We start from the raw sequence: 22,693 nt of genomic DNA on the forward strand, positions 1-22,693 counted from the left end.
TGCACACTAGAATAATGTAGAGGATGCACACTAGAATAATGTAGAGGCTGCACACTAGAATAATGTAGAGGCTGCACACTAGAATAATGTAGAGGGTGCACACTAGAATAATGTAGAGGCTGCACAGTAGAATAATGTAGAGGGAGCACAGTAGAATAATGTAGAGTGGCACACTAGAATAATGTAGAGGGTGATCACTAGAATAATACAGAGAGTGCACACTAGAATAATGTAGAGGTGCACACTAGAATAATGTAGAGGGTGCACACTAGAATATTGTAGAGGGTGCACACTAGAATAATGTAGAGGGTGCACACTAGAATAATGTAGAGGGTGCTCACTAGAATAATACAGAGGGTACACACTAGAATAATGTTGAGTGGCACACTAGAATAATGTAGAGAGGGCACACTAGAATAATGTAGAGGGTGCACACTAGAATAATGTGGAGGGTGCACACTATAATAATGTAGAGAGTGCACACTAGAATAATGTAGAGGCTGCACACTACAATAATGTAGAGGGTGCACACTAGAATAATGTAGAGAGGGCACAGTAGAATAATGTAGAGGCAGCACAGTAGAATAATGCAGAGGGTGCACACTAGAATAAAAGACAGAGGGTGCACACTAGAATAATGTAGAGGATGCACACTATAATAAAGTAGAGGGTGCACACTAGAATAATGTAGAGGATGCACAGTAGAATAATGTAGAGTGGGCACAGTAGAATAATGCAGAGGGTGCACACTAGAATAAGACAGAGGGTGCACACTAGAATAATGTAGAGGCTGCACACTAGAATAATGTAGAGTGGCACAGTAGAATAATGTAGAGGGAGCACAGTAGAATAATGCAGAGAGTGCACACTAGAAGAATACAGAGGGGCACACTAGAATAAGACAGAGGCTGCACACTAGAATAATGTAGAGTGCACACTAGAATAATGCAGAGGGTGCACACTAGAATAATGTAGAGGGTGCACACTAGAATAATGTAGAGGGTGCACACTAGAATAATGTAGAGGGTGCACAATAGAATAATACAGAGGGTGCACACTAGAATAATGTAGAGGGTGCACACTAGAATAATGTAGAGGGTGCACACTAGAATAATGCAGAGAGGCACACTAGAATAATGTAGGGAGTGCACACTAGAATAATGTAGAGAGTGCACACTAGAATAATGTAGAGGGGGCACACTAGAATAATGTAGAGGGTGCACACTAGAATAATGTAGAGTGGCACACTAGAATAATGTAGAGGGTGCTCACTAGAATAATACAGAGGGTGCACACTAGAATAATGTAGAGGTTGCACACTAGAATAATGTAGAGGGTGCACACTAGAATATTGTATAGGGTGCACACTAGAATAATGTAGAGGGTGCACACTAGAATAATGTAGAGGGTGCACACTAGAATAATGTAGAGGGTGCTCACTAGAATAATACAGAGGGTGCACACTAGAATAATGTAGAGGGTGCACACTAGAATAATGTAGAGGGTGCACACTAGAATAATGTAGAGGGAGCACAGTAGAATAATGTGGAGGGTGCACACTATAATAATGTAGAGAGTGCACACTAGAATAATGTAGAGGCTGCACACTAGAATAATGTAGAGGGTGCTCACTAGAATAATACAGAGGGTGCACACTAGAATAATGTAGAGGGTGCACACTAGAATAATGTAGAGGCTGCGCACTATAATAATGTAGAGGCTGCACACTAGAATAATGTAGAGGCTGCACACTAGAATAATGTAGAGAAGCACAGTAGAATAATGCAGAGCGTGCACAGTAGAATAATGTAGAGGGTGCACAGTAGAATAATGCAGAGCGTGCACAGTAGAATAATGTAGAGAGGGCACACTACAAAAATGTAGAGGCTGCACACTAGAATAATGTAGAGGGTGCACACTAGAATAATGTAGAGGCTGCACACTAGAATAATGTAGAGGGTGCACAGTAGAATAATGCAGAGTGGCACAGTAGAATAATGTAGAGAGGGCACACTAGAATAATGTAGAGGATGCACACTAGAATAATGTAGAGAGGGCACACTAGAATAATGTAGAGGGTGCACACTAGAATAAAGTAGAGGGTGCACACTAGAATAATGTAGAGGACGCACAGTAGAATAATTTAGAGTGGGCACAGTAGAATAATGCAGAGGGTGCACACTAGAATAAGACAGAGGGTGCACACTAGAATAATGTAGAGGATGCACAGTAGAATAATGTAGAGGGAGCACAGTAGAATAATGCAGAGGGTGCACACTAGAAGAATACAGAGGGGTACACTAGAATAAGACAGAGGCTTGACTTGACTTGACTTGCAGAGGGTGCACACTAGAATAATGTAGAGGGTGCACACTAGAATAATGTAGAGGGTGCACACTAGAATAATGCAGAGAGGCACACTAGAATAATGTAGGCAGTGCACACTAGAATAATGTAGAGGGGGCACACTAGAAGAATGTAGAGGGTGCACACTAGAACAATGTAGAGTGGCACACTAGAATAATGTAGAGGGTGCTCACTAGAATAATACAGAGGGTGCACACTAGAATAATGTAGAGGGTGCACACTAGAATAATGTAGAGAAGCACTAGAATATTGTAGAGGGTGCACACTAGAATAATGTAGAGGGTGTACACTAGAATAATGTAGAGGGTGCACACTAGAATAATGTAGAGGATGCACAGTAGAATAATGTAGAGTGGGCACAGTAGAATAATGCAGAGGGTGCACACTAGAATAAGACAGAGGGTGCACACTAGAATAATGTAGAGGCTGCACACTAGAATATTGTAGAGTGGCACAGTAGAATAATGTAGAGGGAGCACAGTAGAATAATGCAGAGAGTGCACACTAGAATAATGTAGAGGATGCACACTAGAATAATGTAGAGTGGCACACTAGAATAATGTAGAGTGGCACACTAGAATAATGTAGAGGCTGCACACTAGAATAATGTAGAGGCTGCACACTAGAATAATTTAGAGGGTGCACACTAGAATAATGTAGATGGTGCACAGTAGAATAATGCAGAGGGTGCACAGTAGAATAATGTAGAGAGGGCACACTAGAATAATGTAGAGGCTGCACACTAGAATAATGTAGAGGGTGCACACTAGAATAATGTAGAGGCTGCACACTAGAATAATGTAGAGAATGCACAGTAGAATAATGCAGAGGGTGCACAGTAGAATAATGTAGAGAGGGCACACTAGAATAATGTAGAGGCTGCACACTAGAATAATGTAGAGAGGGCACACTAGAATAATGTAGAGAGGGCACACTAGAATAAAGTAGAGGGGGCACACTAGAATAATGTAGAGGCTGCACAGTAGAATAATGTAGAGTGGGCACAGTAGAATAATGCAGAGGGTGCACACTAGAATAAGACAGAGGGTGCACACTAGAATAATGTAGAGGATGCACACTAGAATAATGTAGAGGCTGCACACTAGAATAATGTAGAGGCTGTACAGTAGAATAATGTAGAGGCTGCACACTAGAATAATGTAGAGGCTGCACACTAGAATAATGTAGAGGCTGCACACTCGAATAATGTAGAGAGGGCACACTAGAATAATGTAGAGGCTGCACACTAGAATAATGTAGAGGGTGCACACTAGAATAATGTAGAGGCTGCACAGTAGAATAATACAGAGGGTGCAAACTAGAATAATGCAGAGGGTGCACACTAGAATAATGCAGAGGCTGCACACTAGAATAATGTAGAGGATGCACACTAGAATAATGTAGAGACTACACACTAGAATAATTTAGAGGATGCACACTAGAATAATGTAGAGGCTGCACACTAGAATAATGTAGAGGCTGCACACTCGAATAATGTAGAGAGGCACACTAGAATAATGCAGAGGCTGCACACTAGAATAATGTAGAGGATGCACACTAGAATAATGTAGAGGATGCACACTAGAATAATGTAGAGGCTGCACACTAGAATAATGTAGAGGCTGCACACTAGAATAATGTAGAGGGTGCACACTAGAATAATGTAGAGGCTGCACAGTAGAATAATGTAGAGGGAGCACAGTAGAATAATGTAGAGGGAGCACAGTAGAATAATGCAGAGGATGCACACTAGAATAAGACAGAGGGTGCACACTAGAATAATGTAGAGTATGCACACTAGAATAAAGTAGAGGATGCACACTAGAATAATGTAGAGGATGCACAGTAGAATAATGTAGAGTGGGCACAGTAGAATAATGCAGAGGGTGCACACTAGAATAAGACATAGGCTGCACACTAGAATAATGTTGAGTGGCACACTAGAATAATGTTGAGGCTGCACAGTAGAATAATGTAGAGGATGCACACTAGAAGAATACAGAGGGGCACACTAGAATAAGACAGAGGCTGCACACTAGAATAATGTAGGGAGTGCACACTAGAATAATGTAGAGGGGGCACACTAGAATAATGTAGAGGGGGCACACTAGAAGAATGTAGAGGGTGCACACTAGAATAATGTAGAGTGGCACACTAGAATAATGTAGAGGGTGATCACTAGAATAATACAGAGGGTGCACACTAGAATAATGTAGAGGTGCACACTAGAATAATGTAGAGGGTGCACACTAGAATAATGTAGAGGATGCACAGTAGAATAATGTAGAGTGGGCACAGTAGAATAATGTAGAGGGTGCTCACTAGAATAATACAGAGGGTACACACTAGAATAATGTTGAGTGGCACACTAGAATAATGTAGAGAGGGCACACTAGAATAATGTAGAGGGTGCACACTAGAATAATGTGGAGGGTGCACACTATAATAATGTAGAGAGTGCACACTAGAATAATGTAGAGGCTGCACACTACAATAATGTAGAGAAGGCACACTAGAATAATGTAGAGAGGGCACACTAGAATAATGTAGAGGCTGCACACTAGAATAATGTAGAGGCTGCACAGTAGAATAATGTAGAGGGAGCACAGTAGAATAATGTAGAGGGAGCACAGTAGAATAATGCAGAGGGTGCACACTAGAATAAAAGACAGAGGGTGCACACTAGAATAATGTAGAGGATGCACACTATAATAAAGTAGAGGGTGCACACTAGAATAATGTAGAGGATGCACAGTAGAATAATGTAGAGTGGGCACAGTAGAATAATGCAGAGGGTGCACACTAGAATAAGACAGAGGGTGCACACTAGAATAATGTAGAGGATGCACAGTAGAATAATGTAGAGGGAGCACAGTAGAATAATGCAGAGGGTGCACACTAGAAGAATACAGAGGGGTACACTAGAATAAGACAGAGGCTTGACTTGACTTGACTTGCAGAGGGTGCACACTAGAATAATGTAGAGGGTGCACACTAGAATAATGTAGAGGGTGCACACTAGAATAATGCAGAGAGGCACACTAGAATAATGTAGGCAGTGCACACTAGAATAATGTAGAGGGGGCACACTAGAAGAATGTAGAGGGTGCACACTAGAACAATGTAGAGTGGCACACTAGAATAATGTAGAGGGTGCTCACTAGAATAATACAGAGGGTGCACACTAGAATAATGTAGAGGGTGCACACTAGAATAATGTAGAGAAGCACTAGAATATTGTAGAGGGTGCACACTAGAATAATGTAGAGGGTGTACACTAGAATAATGTAGAGGGTGCACACTAGAATAATGTAGAGGATGCACAGTAGAATAATGTAGAGTGGGCACAGTAGAATAATGCAGAGGGTGCACACTAGAATAAGACAGAGGGTGCACACTAGAATAATGTAGAGGCTGCACACTAGAATATTGTAGAGTGGCACAGTAGAATAATGTAGAGGGAGCACAGTAGAATAATGCAGAGAGTGCACACTAGAATAATGTAGAGGATGCACACTAGAATAATGTAGAGTGGCACACTAGAATAATGTAGAGTGGCACACTAGAATAATGTAGAGGCTGCACACTAGAATAATGTAGAGGCTGCACACTAGAATAATTTAGAGGGTGCACACTAGAATAATGTAGATGGTGCACAGTAGAATAATGCAGAGGGTGCACAGTAGAATAATGTAGAGAGGGCACACTAGAATAATGTAGAGGCTGCACACTAGAATAATGTAGAGGGTGCACACTAGAATAATGTAGAGGCTGCACACTAGAATAATGTAGAGAATGCACAGTAGAATAATGCAGAGGGTGCACAGTAGAATAATGTAGAGAGGGCACACTAGAATAATGTAGAGGCTGCACACTAGAATAATGTAGAGAGGGCACACTAGAATAATGTAGAGAGGGCACACTAGAATAAAGTAGAGGGGGCACACTAGAATAATGTAGAGGCTGCACAGTAGAATAATGTAGAGTGGGCACAGTAGAATAATGCAGAGGGTGCACACTAGAATAAGACAGAGGGTGCACACTAGAATAATGTAGAGGATGCACACTAGAATAATGTAGAGGCTGCACACTAGAATAATGTAGAGGCTGTACAGTAGAATAATGTAGAGGCTGCACACTAGAATAATGTAGAGGCTGCACACTAGAATAATGTAGAGGCTGCACACTCGAATAATGTAGAGAGGGCACACTAGAATAATGTAGAGGCTGCACACTAGAATAATGTAGAGGGTGCACACTAGAATAATGTAGAGGCTGCACAGTAGAATAATACAGAGGGTGCAAACTAGAATAATGCAGAGGGTGCACACTAGAATAATGCAGAGGCTGCACACTAGAATAATGTAGAGGATGCACACTAGAATAATGTAGAGACTACACACTAGAATAATTTAGAGGATGCACACTAGAATAATGTAGAGGCTGCACACTAGAATAATGTAGAGGCTGCACACTCGAATAATGTAGAGAGGCACACTAGAATAATGCAGAGGCTGCACACTAGAATAATGTAGAGGATGCACACTAGAATAATGTAGAGGATGCACACTAGAATAATGTAGAGGCTGCACACTAGAATAATGTAGAGGCTGCACACTAGAATAATGTAGAGGGTGCACACTAGAATAATGTAGAGGCTGCACAGTAGAATAATGTAGAGGGAGCACAGTAGAATAATGTAGAGGGAGCACAGTAGAATAATGCAGAGGATGCACACTAGAATAAGACAGAGGGTGCACACTAGAATAATGTAGAGTATGCACACTAGAATAAAGTAGAGGATGCACACTAGAATAATGTAGAGGATGCACAGTAGAATAATGTAGAGTGGGCACAGTAGAATAATGCAGAGGGTGCACACTAGAATAAGACATAGGCTGCACACTAGAATAATGTTGAGTGGCACACTAGAATAATGTTGAGGCTGCACAGTAGAATAATGTAGAGGATGCACACTAGAAGAATACAGAGGGGCACACTAGAATAAGACAGAGGCTGCACACTAGAATAATGTAGGGAGTGCACACTAGAATAATGTAGAGGGGGCACACTAGAATAATGTAGAGGGGGCACACTAGAAGAATGTAGAGGGTGCACACTAGAATAATGTAGAGTGGCACACTAGAATAATGTAGAGGGTGATCACTAGAATAATACAGAGGGTGCACACTAGAATAATGTAGAGGTGCACACTAGAATAATGTAGAGGGTGCACACTAGAATAATGTAGAGGATGCACAGTAGAATAATGTAGAGTGGGCACAGTAGAATAATGTAGAGGGTGCTCACTAGAATAATACAGAGGGTACACACTAGAATAATGTTGAGTGGCACACTAGAATAATGTAGAGAGGGCACACTAGAATAATGTAGAGGGTGCACACTAGAATAATGTGGAGGGTGCACACTATAATAATGTAGAGAGTGCACACTAGAATAATGTAGAGGCTGCACACTACAATAATGTAGAGAAGGCACACTAGAATAATGTAGAGAGGGCACACTAGAATAATGTAGAGGCTGCACACTAGAATAATGTAGAGGCTGCACAGTAGAATAATGTAGAGGGAGCACAGTAGAATAATGTAGAGGGAGCACAGTAGAATAATGCAGAGGGTGCACACTAGAATAAAAGACAGAGGGTGCACACTAGAATAATGTAGAGGATGCACACTATAATAAAGTAGAGGGTGCACACTAGAATAATGTAGAGGATGCACAGTAGAATAATGTAGAGTGGGCACAGTAGAATAATGCAGAGGGTGCACACTAGAATAAGACAGAGGGTGCACACTAGAATAATGTAGAGGCTGCACACTAGAATAATGTAGAGTGGCACAGTAGAATAATGTAGAGGGAGCACAGTAGAATAATGCAGAGAGTGCACACTAGAAGAATACAGAGGGGCACACTAGAATAAGACAGAGGCTGCACACTAGAATAATGTAGAGTGCACACTAGAATAATGCAGAGGGTGCACACTAGAATAATGTAGAGGGTGCACACTAGAATAATGTAGAGGGTGCACACTAGAATAATGTAGAGGGTGCACAATAGAATAATACAGAGGGTGCACACTAGAATAATGTAGAGGGTGCACACTAGAATAATGTAGAGGGTGCACACTAGAATAATGCAGAGAGGCACACTAGAATAATGTAGGGAGTGCACACTAGAATAATGTAGAGAGTGCACACTAGAATAATGTAGAGGGGGCACACTAGAATAATGTAGAGGGTGCACACTAGAATAATGTAGAGTGACACACTAGAATAATGTAGAGGGTGCTCACTAGAATAATACAGAGGGTGCACACTAGAATAATGTAGAGGTTGCACACTAGAATAATGTAGAGGGTGCACACTAGAATATTGTATAGGGTGCACACTAGAATAATGTAGAGGGTGCACACTAGAATAATGTAGAGGGTGCACACTAGAATAATGTAGAGGGTGCTCACTAGAATAATACAGAGGGTGCACACTAGAATAATGTAGAGGGTGCACACTAGAATAATGTAGAGGGTGCACACTAGAATAATGTAGAGGGAGCACAGTAGAATAATGTGGAGGGTGCACACTATAATAATGTAGAGAGTACACACTAGAATAATGTAGAGGCTGCACACTAGAATAATGTAGAGGGTGCTCACTAGAATAATACAGAGGGTGCACACTAGAATAATGTAGAGGGTGCACACTAGAATAATGTAGAGGCTGCGCACTAGAATAATGTAGAGGCTGCACACTAGAATAATGTAGAGAAGCACAGTAGAATAATGCAGAGCGTGCACAGTAGAATAATGTAGAGGGTGCACAGTAGAATAATGCAGAGCGTGCACAGTAGAATAATGTAGAGAGGGCACACTACAATAATGTAGAGGCTGCACACTAGAATAATGTAGAGGGTGCACACTAGAATAATGTAGAGGCTGCACACTAGAATAATGTAGAGGGTGCACAGTAGAATAATGCAGAGTGGCACAGTAGAATAATGTAGAGAGGGCACACTAGAATAATGTAGAGGATGCACACTAGAATAATGTAGAGAGGGCACACTAGAATAATGTAGAAGGTGCACACTAGAATAAAGTAGAGGGTGCACACTAGAATAATGTAGAGGCCGCACAGTAGAATAATTTAGAGTGGGCACAGTAGAATAATGCAGAGGGTGCACACTAGAATAAGACAGAGGGTGCACACTAGAATAATGTAGAGGATGCACAGTAGAATAATGTAGAGGGAGCACAGTAGAATAATGCAGAGGGTGCACACTAGAAGAATACAGAGGGGTACACTAGAATAAGACAGAGGCTTGACTTGACTTGACTTGCAGAGGGTGCACACTAGAATAATGTAGAGGGTGCACACTAGAATAATGTAGAGGGTGCACACTAGAATAATGCAGAGAGGCACACTAGAATAATGTAGGCAGTGCACACTAGAATAATGTAGAGGGGGCACACTAGAAGAATGTAGAGGGTGCACACTAGAATAATGTAGAGTGGCACACTAGAATAATGTAGAGGGTGCTCACTAGAATAATACAGAGGGTGCACACTAGAATAATGTAGAGGGTGCACACTAGAATAATGTAGAGAAGCACTAGAATATTGTAGAGGGTGCACACTAGAATAATGTAGAGGGTGTACACTAGAATAATGTAGAGGGTGCACACTAGAATAATGTAGAGGATGCACAGTAGAATAATGTAGAGTGGGCACAGTAGAATAATGCAGAGGGTGCACACTAGAATAAGACAGAGGGTGCACACTAGAATAATGTAGAGGCTGCACACTAGAATATTGTAGAGTGGCACACTAGAATAATGTAGAGAGGGCACACTAGAATAATGTAGAGGGTGCACACTAGAATAATGTGGAGGGTGCACACTATAATAATGTAGAGAGTGCACACTAGAATAATGTAGAGGCTGCACACTACAATAATGTAGAGAAGGCACACTAGAATAATGTAGAGAGGGCACACTAGAATAATGTAGAGGCTGCACACTAGAATAATGTAGAGGCTGCACAGTAGAATAATGTAGAGGGAGCACAGTAGAATAATGTAGAGGGAGCACAGTAGAATAATGCAGAGGGTGCACACTAGAATAAAAGACAGAGGGTGCACACTAGAATAATGTAGAGGATGCACACTATAATAAAGTAGAGGGTGCACACTAGAATAATGTAGAGGATGCACAGTAGAATAATGTAGAGTGGGCACAGTAGAATAATGCAGAGGGTGCACACTAGAATAAGACAGAGGGTGCACACTAGAATAATGTAGAGGCTGCACACTAGAATAATGTAGAGTGGCACAGTAGAATAATGTAGAGGGAGCACAGTAGAATAATGCAGAGAGTGCACACTAGAAGAATACAGAGGGGCACACTAGAATAAGACAGAGGCTGCACACTAGAATAATGTAGAGTGCACACTAGAATAATGCAGAGGGTGCACACTAGAATAATGTAGAGGGTGCACACTAGAATAATGTAGAGGGTGCACACTAGAATAATGTAGAGGGTGCACAATAGAATAATACAGAGGGTGCACACTAGAATAATGTAGAGGGTGCACACTAGAATAATGTAGAGGGTGCACACTAGAATAATGCAGAGAGGCACACTAGAATAATGTAGGGAGTGCACACTAGAATAATGTAGAGAGTGCACACTAGAATAATGTAGAGGGGGCACACTAGAATAATGTAGAGGGTGCACACTAGAATAATGTAGAGTGGCACACTAGAATAATGTAGAGGGTGCTCACTAGAATAATACAGAGGGTGCACACTAGAATAATGTAGAGGTTGCACACTAGAATAATGTAGAGGGTGCACACTAGAATATTGTATAGGGTGCACACTAGAATAATGTAGAGGGTGCACACTAGAATAATGTAGAGGGTGCACACTAGAATAATGTAGAGGGTGCTCACTAGAATAATACAGAGGGTGCACACTAGAATAATGTAGAGGGTGCACACTAGAATAATGTAGAGGGTGCACACTAGAATAATGTAGAGGGAGCACAGTAGAATAATGTGGAGGGTGCACACTATAATAATGTAGAGAGTACACACTAGAATAATGTAGAGGCTGCACACTAGAATAATGTAGAGGGTGCTCACTAGAATAATACAGAGGGTGCACACTAGAATAATGTAGAGGGTGCACACTAGAATAATGTAGAGGCTGCGCACTAGAATAATGTAGAGGCTGCACACTAGAATAATGTAGAGAAGCACAGTAGAATAATGCAGAGCGTGCACAGTAGAATAATGTAGAGGGTGCACAGTAGAATAATGCAGAGCGTGCACAGTAGAATAATGTAGAGAGGGCACACTACAATAATGTAGAGGCTGCACACTAGAATAATGTAGAGGGTGCACACTAGAATAATGTAGAGGCTGCACACTAGAATAATGTAGAGGGTGCACAGTAGAATAATGCAGAGTGGCACAGTAGAATAATGTAGAGAGGGCACACTAGAATAATGTAGAGGATGCACACTAGAATAATGTAGAGAGGGCACACTAGAATAATGTAGAAGGTGCACACTAGAATAAAGTAGAGGGTGCACACTAGAATAATGTAGAGGCCGCACAGTAGAATAATTTAGAGTGGGCACAGTAGAATAATGCAGAGGGTGCACACTAGAATAAGACAGAGGGTGCACACTAGAATAATGTAGAGGATGCACAGTAGAATAATGTAGAGGGAGCACAGTAGAATAATGCAGAGGGTGCACACTAGAAGAATACAGAGGGGTACACTAGAATAAGACAGAGGCTTGACTTGACTTGACTTGCAGAGGGTGCACACTAGAATAATGTAGAGGGTGCACACTAGAATAATGTAGAGGGTGCACACTAGAATAATGCAGAGAGGCACACTAGAATAATGTAGGCAGTGCACACTAGAATAATGTAGAGGGGGCACACTAGAAGAATGTAGAGGGTGCACACTAGAATAATGTAGAGTGGCACACTAGAATAATGTAGAGGGTGCTCACTAGAATAATACAGAGGGTGCACACTAGAATAATGTAGAGGGTGCACACTAGAATAATGTAGAGAAGCACTAGAATATTGTAGAGGGTGCACACTAGAATAATGTAGAGGGTGTACACTAGAATAATGTAGAGGGTGCACACTAGAATAATGTAGAGGATGCACAGTAGAATAATGTAGAGTGGGCACAGTAGAATAATGCAGAGGGTGCACACTAGAATAAGACAGAGGGTGCACACTAGAATAATGTAGAGGCTGCACACTAGAATATTGTAGAGTGGCACAGTAGAATAATGTAGAGGGAGCACAGTAGAATAATGCAGAGAGTGCACACTAGAATAATGTAGAGGATGCACACTAGAATAATGTAGAGTGGCACACTAGAATAATGTAGAGTGGCACACTAGAATAATGTAGAGGCTGCACACTAGAATAATGTAGAGGCTGCACACTAGAATAATTTAGAGGGTGCACACTAGAATAATGTAGATGGTGCACAGTAGAATAATGCAGAGGGTGCACAGTAGAATAATGTAGAGAGGGCACACTAGAATAATGTAGAGGCTGCACACTAGAATAATGTAGAGGGTGCACACTAGAATAATGTAGAGGCTGCACACTAGAATAATGTAGAGAATGCACAGTAGAATAATGCAGAGGGTGCACAGTAGAATAATGTAGAGAGGGCACACTAGAATAATGTAGAGGCTGCACACTAGAATAATGTAGAGAGGGCACACTAGAATAATGTAGAGAGGGCACACTAGAATAAAGTAGAGGGGGCACACTAGAATAATGTAGAGGCTGCACAGTAGAATAATGTAGAGTGGGCACAGTAGAATAATGCAGAGGGTGCACACTAGAATAAGACAGAGGGTGCACACTAGAATAATGTAGAGGGTGCACACTAGAATAATGTAGAGGCTGCACAGTAGAATAATGTAGAGGGAGCACAGTAGAATAATGTAGAGGGAGCACAGTAGAATAATGCAGAGGATGCACACTAGAATAAGACAGAGGGTGCACACTAGAATAATGTAGAGTATGCACACTAGAATAAAGTAGAGGATGCACACTAGAATAATGTAGAGGATGTACAGTAGAATAATGTAGAGTGGGCACAGTAGAATAATGCAGAGGGTGCACACTAGAATAAGACATAGGCTGCACACTAGAATAATGTTGAGTGGCACACTAGAATAATGTTGAGGCTGCACAGTAGAATAATGTAGAGGATGCACACTAGAAGAATACAGAGGGGCACACTAGAATAAGACAGAGGCTGCACACTAGAATAATGTAGGGAGTGCACACTAGAATAATGTAGAGGGGGCACACTAGAATAATGTAGAGGGGGCACACTAGAAGAATGTAGAGGGTGCACACTAGAATAATGTAGAGTGGCACACTAGAATAATGTAGAGGGTGATCACTAGAATAATACAGAGGGTGCACACTAGAATAATGTAGAGGTGCACACTAGAATAATGTAGAGGGTGCACACTAGAATAATGTAGAGGATGCACAGTAGAATAATGTAGAGTGGGCACAGTAGAATAATGTAGAGGGTGCTCACTAGAATAATACAGAGGGTACACACTAGAATAATGTTGAGTGGCACACTAGAATAATGTAGAGAGGGCACACTAGAATAATGTAGAGGGTGCACACTAGAATAATGTGGAGGGTGCACACTATAATAATGTAGAGAGTGCACACTAGAATAATGTAGAGGCTGCACACTACAATAATGTAGAGAAGGCACACTAGAATAATGTAGAGAGGGCACACTAGAATAATGTAGAGGCTGCACACTAGAATAATGTAGAGGCTGCACAGTAGAATAATGTAGAGGGAGCACAGTAGAATAATGTAGAGGGAGCACAGTAGAATAATGCAGAGGGTGCACACTAGAATAAAAGACAGAGGGTGCACACTAGAATAATGTAGAGGATGCACACTATAATAAAGTAGAGGGTGCACACTAGAATAATGTAGAGGATGCACAGTAGAATAATGTAGAGTGGGCACAGTAGAATAATGCAGAGGGTGCACACTAGAATAAGACAGAGGGTGCACACTAGAATAATGTAGAGGCTGCACACTAGAATAATGTAGAGTGGCACAGTAGAATAATGTAGAGGGAGCACAGTAGAATAATGCAGAGAGTGCACACTAGAAGAATACAGAGGGGCACACTAGAATAAGACAGAGGCTGCACACTAGAATAATGTAGAGTGCACACTAGAATAATGCAGAGGGTGCACACTAGAATAATGTAGAGGGTGCACACTAGAATAATGTAGAGGGTGCACACTAGAATAATGTAGAGGGTGCACAATAGAATAATACAGAGGGTGCACACTAGAATAATGTAGAGGGTGCACACTAGAATAATGTAGAGGGTGCACACTAGAATAATGCAGAGGCTGCACACTAGAATAATGTAGAGGATGCACACTAGAATAATGTAGAGGATGCACACTAGAATAATGTAGAGGCTGCACACTAGAATAATGTAGAGGCTGCACACTAGAATAATGTAGAGGGTGCACACTAGAATAATGTAGAGGCTGCACAGTAGAATAATGTAGAGGGAGCACAGTAGAATAATGTAGAGGGAGCACAGTAGAATAATGCAGAGGATGCACACTAGAATAAGACAGAGGGTGCACACTAGAATAATGTAGAGTATGCACACTAGAATAAAGTAGAGGATGCACACTAGAATAATGTAGAGGATGCACAGTAGAATAATGTAGAGTGGGCACAGTAGAATAATGCAGAGGGTGCACACTAGAATAAGACATAGGCTGCACACTAGAATAATGTTGAGTGGCACACTAGAATAATGTTGAGGCTGCACAGTAGAATAATGTAGAGGATGCACACTAGAAGAATACAGAGGGGCACACTAGAATAAGACAGAGGCTGCACACTAGAATAATGTAGGGAGTGCACACTAGAATAATGTAGAGGGGGCACACTAGAATAATGTAGAGGGGGCACACTAGAAGAATGTAGAGGGTGCACACTAGAATAATGTAGAGTGGCACACTAGAATAATGTAGAGGGTGATCACTAGAATAATACAGAGGGTGCACACTAGAATAATGTAGAGGTGCACACTAGAATAATGTAGAGGGTGCACACTAGAATAATGTAGAGGATGCACAGTAGAATAATGTAGAGTGGGCACAGTAGAATAATGTAGAGGGTGCTCACTAGAATAATACAGAGGGTACACACTAGAATAATGTTGAGTGGCACACTAGAATAATGTAGAGAGGGCACACTAGAATAATGTAGAGGGTGCACACTAGAATAATGTGGAGGGTGCACACTATAATAATGTAGAGAGTGCACACTAGAATAATGTAGAGGCTGCACACTACAATAATGTAGAGAAGGCACACTAGAATAATGTAGAGAGGGCACACTAGAATAATGTAGAGGCTGCACACTAGAATAATGTAGAGGCTGCACAGTATAATAATGTAGAGGGAGCACAGTAGAATAATGTAGAGGGAGCACAGTAGAATAATGCAGAGGGTGCACACTAGAATAAAAGACAGAGGGTGCACACTAGAATAATGTAGAGGATGCACACTATAATAAAGTAGAGGGTGCACACTAGAATAATGTAGAGGATGCACAGTAGAATAATGTAGAGTGGGCACAGTAGAATAATGCAGAGGGTGCACACTAGAATAAGACAGAGGGTGCACACTAGAATAATGTAGAGGCTGCACACTAGAATAATGTAGAGTGGCACAGTAGAATAATGTAGAGGGAGCACAGTAGAATAATGCAGAGAGTGCACACTAGAAGAATACAGAGGGGCACACTAGAATAAGACAGAGGCTGCACACTAGAATAATGTAGAGTGCACACTAGAATAATGCAGAGGGTGCACACTAGAATAATGTAGAGGGTGCACACTAGAATAATGTAGAGGGTGCACACTAGAATAATGTAGAGGGTGCACAATAGAATAATACAGAGGGTGCACACTAGAATAATGTAGAGGGTGCACACTAGAATAATGTAGAGGGTGCACACTAGAATAATGCAGAGAGGCACACTAGAATAATGTAGGGAGTGCACACTAGAATAATGTAGAGAGTGCACACTAGAATAATGTAGAGGGGGCACACTAGAATAATGTAGAGGGTGCACACTAGAATAATGTAGAGTGGCACACTAGAATAATGTAGAGGGTGCTCACTAGAATAATACAGAGGGTGCACACTAGAATAATGTAGAGGTTGCACACTAGAATATTGTATAGGGTGCACACTAGAATAATGTAGAGGGTGCACACTAGAATAATGTAGAGGGTGCACACTAGAATAATGTAGAGGGTGCTCACTAGAATAATACAGAGGGTGCACACTAGAATAATGTAGAGGGTGCACACTAGAATAATGTAGAGGGTGCACACTAGAATAATGTAGAGGGAGCACAGTAGAATAATGTGGAGGGTGCACACTATAATAATGTAGAGAGTACACACTAGAATAATGTAGAGGCTGCACACTAGAATAATGTAGAGGGTGCTCACTAGAATAATACAGAGGGTGCACACTAGAATAATGTAGAGGGTGCACACTAGAATAATGTAGAGGCTGCGCACTAGAATAATGTAGAGGCTGCACACTAGAATAATGTAGAGAAGCACAGTAGAATAATGCAGAGCGTGCACAGTAGAATAATGTAGAGGGTGCACAGTAGAATAATGCAGAGCGTGCACAGTAGAATAATGTAGAGAGGGCACACTACAATAATGTAGAGGCTGCACACTAGAATAATGTAGAGGGTGCACACTAGAATAATGTAGAGGCTGCACACTAGAATAATGTAGAGGGTGCACAGTAGAATAATGCAGAGTGGCACAGTAGAATAATGTAGAGAGGGCACACTAGAATAATGTAGAGGATGCACACTAGAATAATGTAGAGAGGGCACACTAGAATAATGTAGAAGGTGCACACTAGAATAAAGTAGAGGGTGCACACTAGAATAATGTAGAGGCCGCACAGTAGAATAATTTAGAGTGGGCACAGTAGAATAATGCAGAGGGTGCACACTAGAATAAGACAGAGGGTGCACACTAGAATAATGTAGAGGATGCACAGTAGAATAATGTAGAGGGAGCACAGTAGAATAATGCAGAGGGTGCACACTAGAAGAATACAGAGGGGTACACTAGAATAAGACAGAGGCTTGACTTGACTTGACTTGCAGAGGGTGCACACTAGAATAATGTAGAGGGTGCACACTAGAATAATGTAGAGGGTGCACACTAGAATAATGCAGAGAGGCACACTAGAATAATGTAGGCAGTGCACACTAGAATAATGTAGAGGGGGCACACTAGAAGAATGTAGAGGGTGCACACTAGAATAATGTAGAGTGGCACACTAGAATAATGTAGAGGGTGCTCACTAGAATAATACAGAGGGTGCACACTAGAATAATGTAGAGGGTGCACACTAGAATAATGTAGAGAAGCACTAGAATATTGTAGAGGGTGCACACTAGAATAATGTAGAGGGTGTACACTAGAATAATGTAGAGGGTGCACACTAGAATAATGTAGAGGATGCACAGTAGAATAATGTAGAGTGGGCACAGTAGAATAATGCAGAGGGTGCACACTAGAATAAGACAGAGGGTGCACACTAGAATAATGTAGAGGCTGCACACTAGAATATTGTAGAGTGGCACACTAGAATAATGTAGAGAGGGCACACTAGAATAATGTAGAGGGTGCACACTAGAATAATGTGGAGGGTGCACACTATAATAATGTAGAGAGTGCACACTAGAATAATGTAGAGGCTGCACACTACAATAATGTAGAGAAGGCACACTAGAATAATGTAGAGAGGGCACACTAGAATAATGTAGAGGCTGCACACTAGAATAATGTAGAGGCTGCACAGTAGAATAATGTAGAGGGAGCACAGTAGAATAATGTAGAGGGAGCACAGTAGAATAATGCAGAGGGTGCACACTAGAATAAAAGACAGAGGGTGCACACTAGAATAATGTAGAGGATGCACACTATAATAAAGTAGAGGGTGCACACTAGAATAATGTAGAGGATGCACAGTAGAATAATGTAGAGTGGGCACAGTAGAATAATGCAGAGGGTGCACACTAGAATAAGACAGAGGGTGCACACTAGAATAATGTAGAGGCTGCACACTAGAATAATGTAGAGTGGCACAGTAGAATAATGTAGAGGGAGCACAGTAGAATAATGCAGAGAGTGCACACTAGAAGAATACAGAGGGGCACACTAGAATAAGACAGAGGCTGCACACTAGAATAATGTAGAGTGCACACTAGAATAATGCAGAGGGTGCACACTAGAATAATGTAGAGGGTGCACACTAGAATAATGTAGAGGGTGCACACTAGAATAATGTAGAGGGTGCACAATAGAATAATACAGAGGGTGCACACTAGAATAATGTAGAGGGTGCACACTAGAATAATGTAGAGGGTGCACACTAGAATAATGCAGAGAGGCACACTAGAATAATGTAGGGAGTGCACACTAGAATAATGTAGAGAGTGCACACTAGAATAATGTAGAGGGGGCACACTAGAATAATGTAGAGGGTGCACACTAGAATAATGTAGAGTGGCACACTAGAATAATGTAGAGGGTGCTCACTAGAATAATACAGAGGGTGCACACTAGAATAATGTAGAGGTTGCACACTAGAATAATGTAGAGGGTGCACACTAGAATATTGTATAGGGTGCACACTAGAATAATGTAGAGGGTGCACACTAGAATAATGTAGAGGGTGCACACTAGAATAATGTAGATGGTGCTCACTAGAATAATACAGAGGGTGCACACTAGAATAATGTAGAGGGTGCACACTAGAATAATGTAGAGGGTGCACACTAGAATAATGTAGAGGGAGCACAGTAGAATAATGTGGAGGGTGCACACTATAATAATGTAGAGAGTACACACTAGAATAATGTAGAGGCTGCACACTAGAATAATGTAGAGGGTGCTCACTAGAATAATACAGAGGGTGCACACTAGAATAATGTAGAGGGTGCACACTAGAATAATGTAGAGGCTGCGCACTAGAATAATGTAGAGGCTGCACACTAGAATAATGTAGAGAAGCACAGTAGAATAATGCAGAGCGTGCACAGTAGAATAATGTAGAGGGTGCACAGTAGAATAATGCAGAGCGTGCACAGTAGAATAATGTAGAGAGGGCACACTACAATAATGTAGAGGCTGCACACTAGAATAATGTAGAGGGTGCACACTAGAATAATGTAGAGGCTGCACACTAGAATAATGTAGAGGGTGCACAGTAGAATAATGCAGAGTGGCACAGTAGAATAATGTAGAGAGGGCACACTAGAATAATGTAGAGGATGCACACTAGAATAATGTAGAGAGGGCACACTAGAATAATGTAGAAGGTGCACACTAGAATAAAGTAGAGGGTGCACACTAGAATAATGTAGAGGCCGCACAGTAGAATAATTTAGAGTGGGCACAGTAGAATAATGCAGAGGGTGCACACTAGAATAAGACAGAGGGTGCACACTAGAATAATGTAGAGGATGCACAGTAGAATAATGTAGAGGGAGCACAGTAGAATAATGCAGAGGGTGCACACTAGAAGAATACAGAGGGGTACACTAGAATAAGACAGAGGCTTGACTTGACTTGACTTGCAGAGGGTGCACACTAGAATAATGTAGAGGGTGCACACTAGAATAATGTAGAGGGTGCACACTAGAATAATGCAGAGAGGCACACTAGAATAATGTAGGCAGTGCACACTAGAATAATGTAGAGGGGGCACACTAGAAGAATGTAGAGGGTGCACACTAGAATAATGTAGAGTGGCACACTAGAATAATGTAGAGGGTGCTCACTAGAATAATACAGAGGGTGCACACTAGAATAATGTAGAGGGTGCACACTAGAATAATGTAGAGAAGCACTAGAATATTGTAGAGGGTGCACACTAGAATAATGTAGAGGGTGTACACTAGAATAATGTAGAGGGTGCACACTAGAATAATGTAGAGGATGCACAGTAGAATAATGTAGAGTGGGCACAGTAGAATAATGCAGAGGGTGCACACTAGAATAAGACAGAGGGTGCACACTAGAATAATGTAGAGGCTGCACACTAGAATATTGTAGAGTGGCACAGTAGAATAATGTAGAGGGAGCACAGTAGAATAATGCAGAGAGTGCACACTAGAATAATGTAGAGTGGCACACTATAATAATGTAGAGTGGCACACTAGAATAATGTAGAGGCTGCACACTAGAATAATGTAGAGGCTGCACACTAGAATAATTTAGAGGGTGCACACTAGAATAATGTAGATGGTGCACAGTAGAATAATGCAGAGGGTGCACAGTAGAATAATGTAGAGAGGGCACACTAGAATAATGTAGAGGCTGCACACTAGAATAATGTAGAGGGTGCACACTAGAATAATGTAGAGGCTGCACACTAGAATAATGTAGAGAATGCACAGTAGAATAATGCAGAGGGTGCACAGTAGAATAATGTAGAGAGGGCACACTAGAATAATGTAGAGGCTGCACACTAGAATAATGTAGAGAGGGCACACTAGAATAATGTAGAGAGGGCACACTAGAATAAAGTAGAGGGGGCACACTAGAATAATGTAGAGGCTGCACAGTAGAATAATGTAGAGTGGGCACAGTAGAATAATGCAGAGGGTGCACACTAGAATAAGACAGAGGGTGCACACTAGAATAATGTAGAGGATGCACACTAGAATAATGTAGAGGCTGCACACTAGAATAATGTAGAGGCTGTACAGTAGAATAATGTAGAGGCTGCACACTAGAATAATGTAGAGGCTGCACACTAGAATAATGTAGAGGCTGCACACTCGAATAATGTAGAGAGGGCACACTAGAATAATGTAGAGGCTGCACACTAGAATAATGTAGAGGGTGCACACTAGAATAATGTAGAGGCTGCACAGTAGAATAATACAGAGGGTGCAAACTAGAATAATGCAGAGGGTGCACACTAGAATAATGCAGAGGCTGCACACTAGAATAATGTAGAGGATGCACACTAGAATAATGTAGAGACTGCACACTAGAATAATTTAGAGGATGCACACTAGAATAATGTAGAGGCTGCACACTAGAATAATGTAGAGGCTGCACACTCGAATAATGTAGAGAGGCACACTAGAATAATGCAGAGGCTGCACACTAGAATAATGTAGAGGATGCACACTAGAATAATGTAGAGGATGCACACTAGAATAATGTAGAGGCTGCACACTAGAATAATGTAGAGGCTGCACACTAGAATAATGTAGAGGGTGCACACTAGAATAATGTAGAGGCTGCACAGTAGAATAATGTAGAGGATGCACACTAGAATAATGTAGAGACTGCACACTAGAATAATTTAGAGGATGCACACTAGAATAATGTAGAGGCTGCACACTAGAATAATGTAGAGGCTGCACACTCGAATAATGTAGAGAGGCACACTAGAATAAGACAGAGGCTGCACACTAGAATAATGTAGGGAGTGCACACTAGAATAATGTAGAGGGGGCACACTAGAATAATGTAGAGGGGGCACACTAGAAGAATGTAGAGGGTGCACACTAGAATAATGTAGAGTAGCACACTAGAATAATGTAGAGGGTGATCACTAGAATAATACAGAGGGTGCACACTAGAATAATGTAGAGGTGCACACTAGAATAATGTAGAGGGTGCACACTAGAATATTGTAGAGGGTGCACACTAGAATAATGTAGAGGGTGCACACTAGAATAATGTAGAGGGTGCTCACTAGAATAATACAGAGGGTACACACTAGAATAATGTTGAGTGGCACACTAGAATAATGTAGAGAGGGCACACTAGAATAATGTAAAGGGTGCACACTAGAATAATGTGGAGGGTGCACACTATAATAATGTAGAGAGTGCACACTAGAATAATGTAGAGGCTGCACACTACAATAATGTAGAGGGTGCACACTAGAATAATGTAGAGAGGGCACACTAGAATAATGTAGAGGCTGCACACTAGAATAATGTAGAGGCTGCACAGTAGAATAATGTAGAGGGAGCACAGTAGAATAATGTAGAGGGAGCACAGTAGAATAATGCAGAGGGTGCACACTAGAATAAAAGACAGAGGGTGCACACTAGAATAATGTAGAGGATGCACACTATAATAAAGTAGAGGGTGCACACTAGAATAATGTA

Source organism: Notolepis coatsorum (assembly GCF_963971535.1).
Source record: "Notolepis coatsorum genome assembly, chromosome: 4".
In the NCBI taxonomy this organism is placed as follows: domain Eukaryota; kingdom Metazoa; phylum Chordata; class Actinopteri; order Aulopiformes; family Paralepididae; genus Notolepis; species Notolepis coatsorum.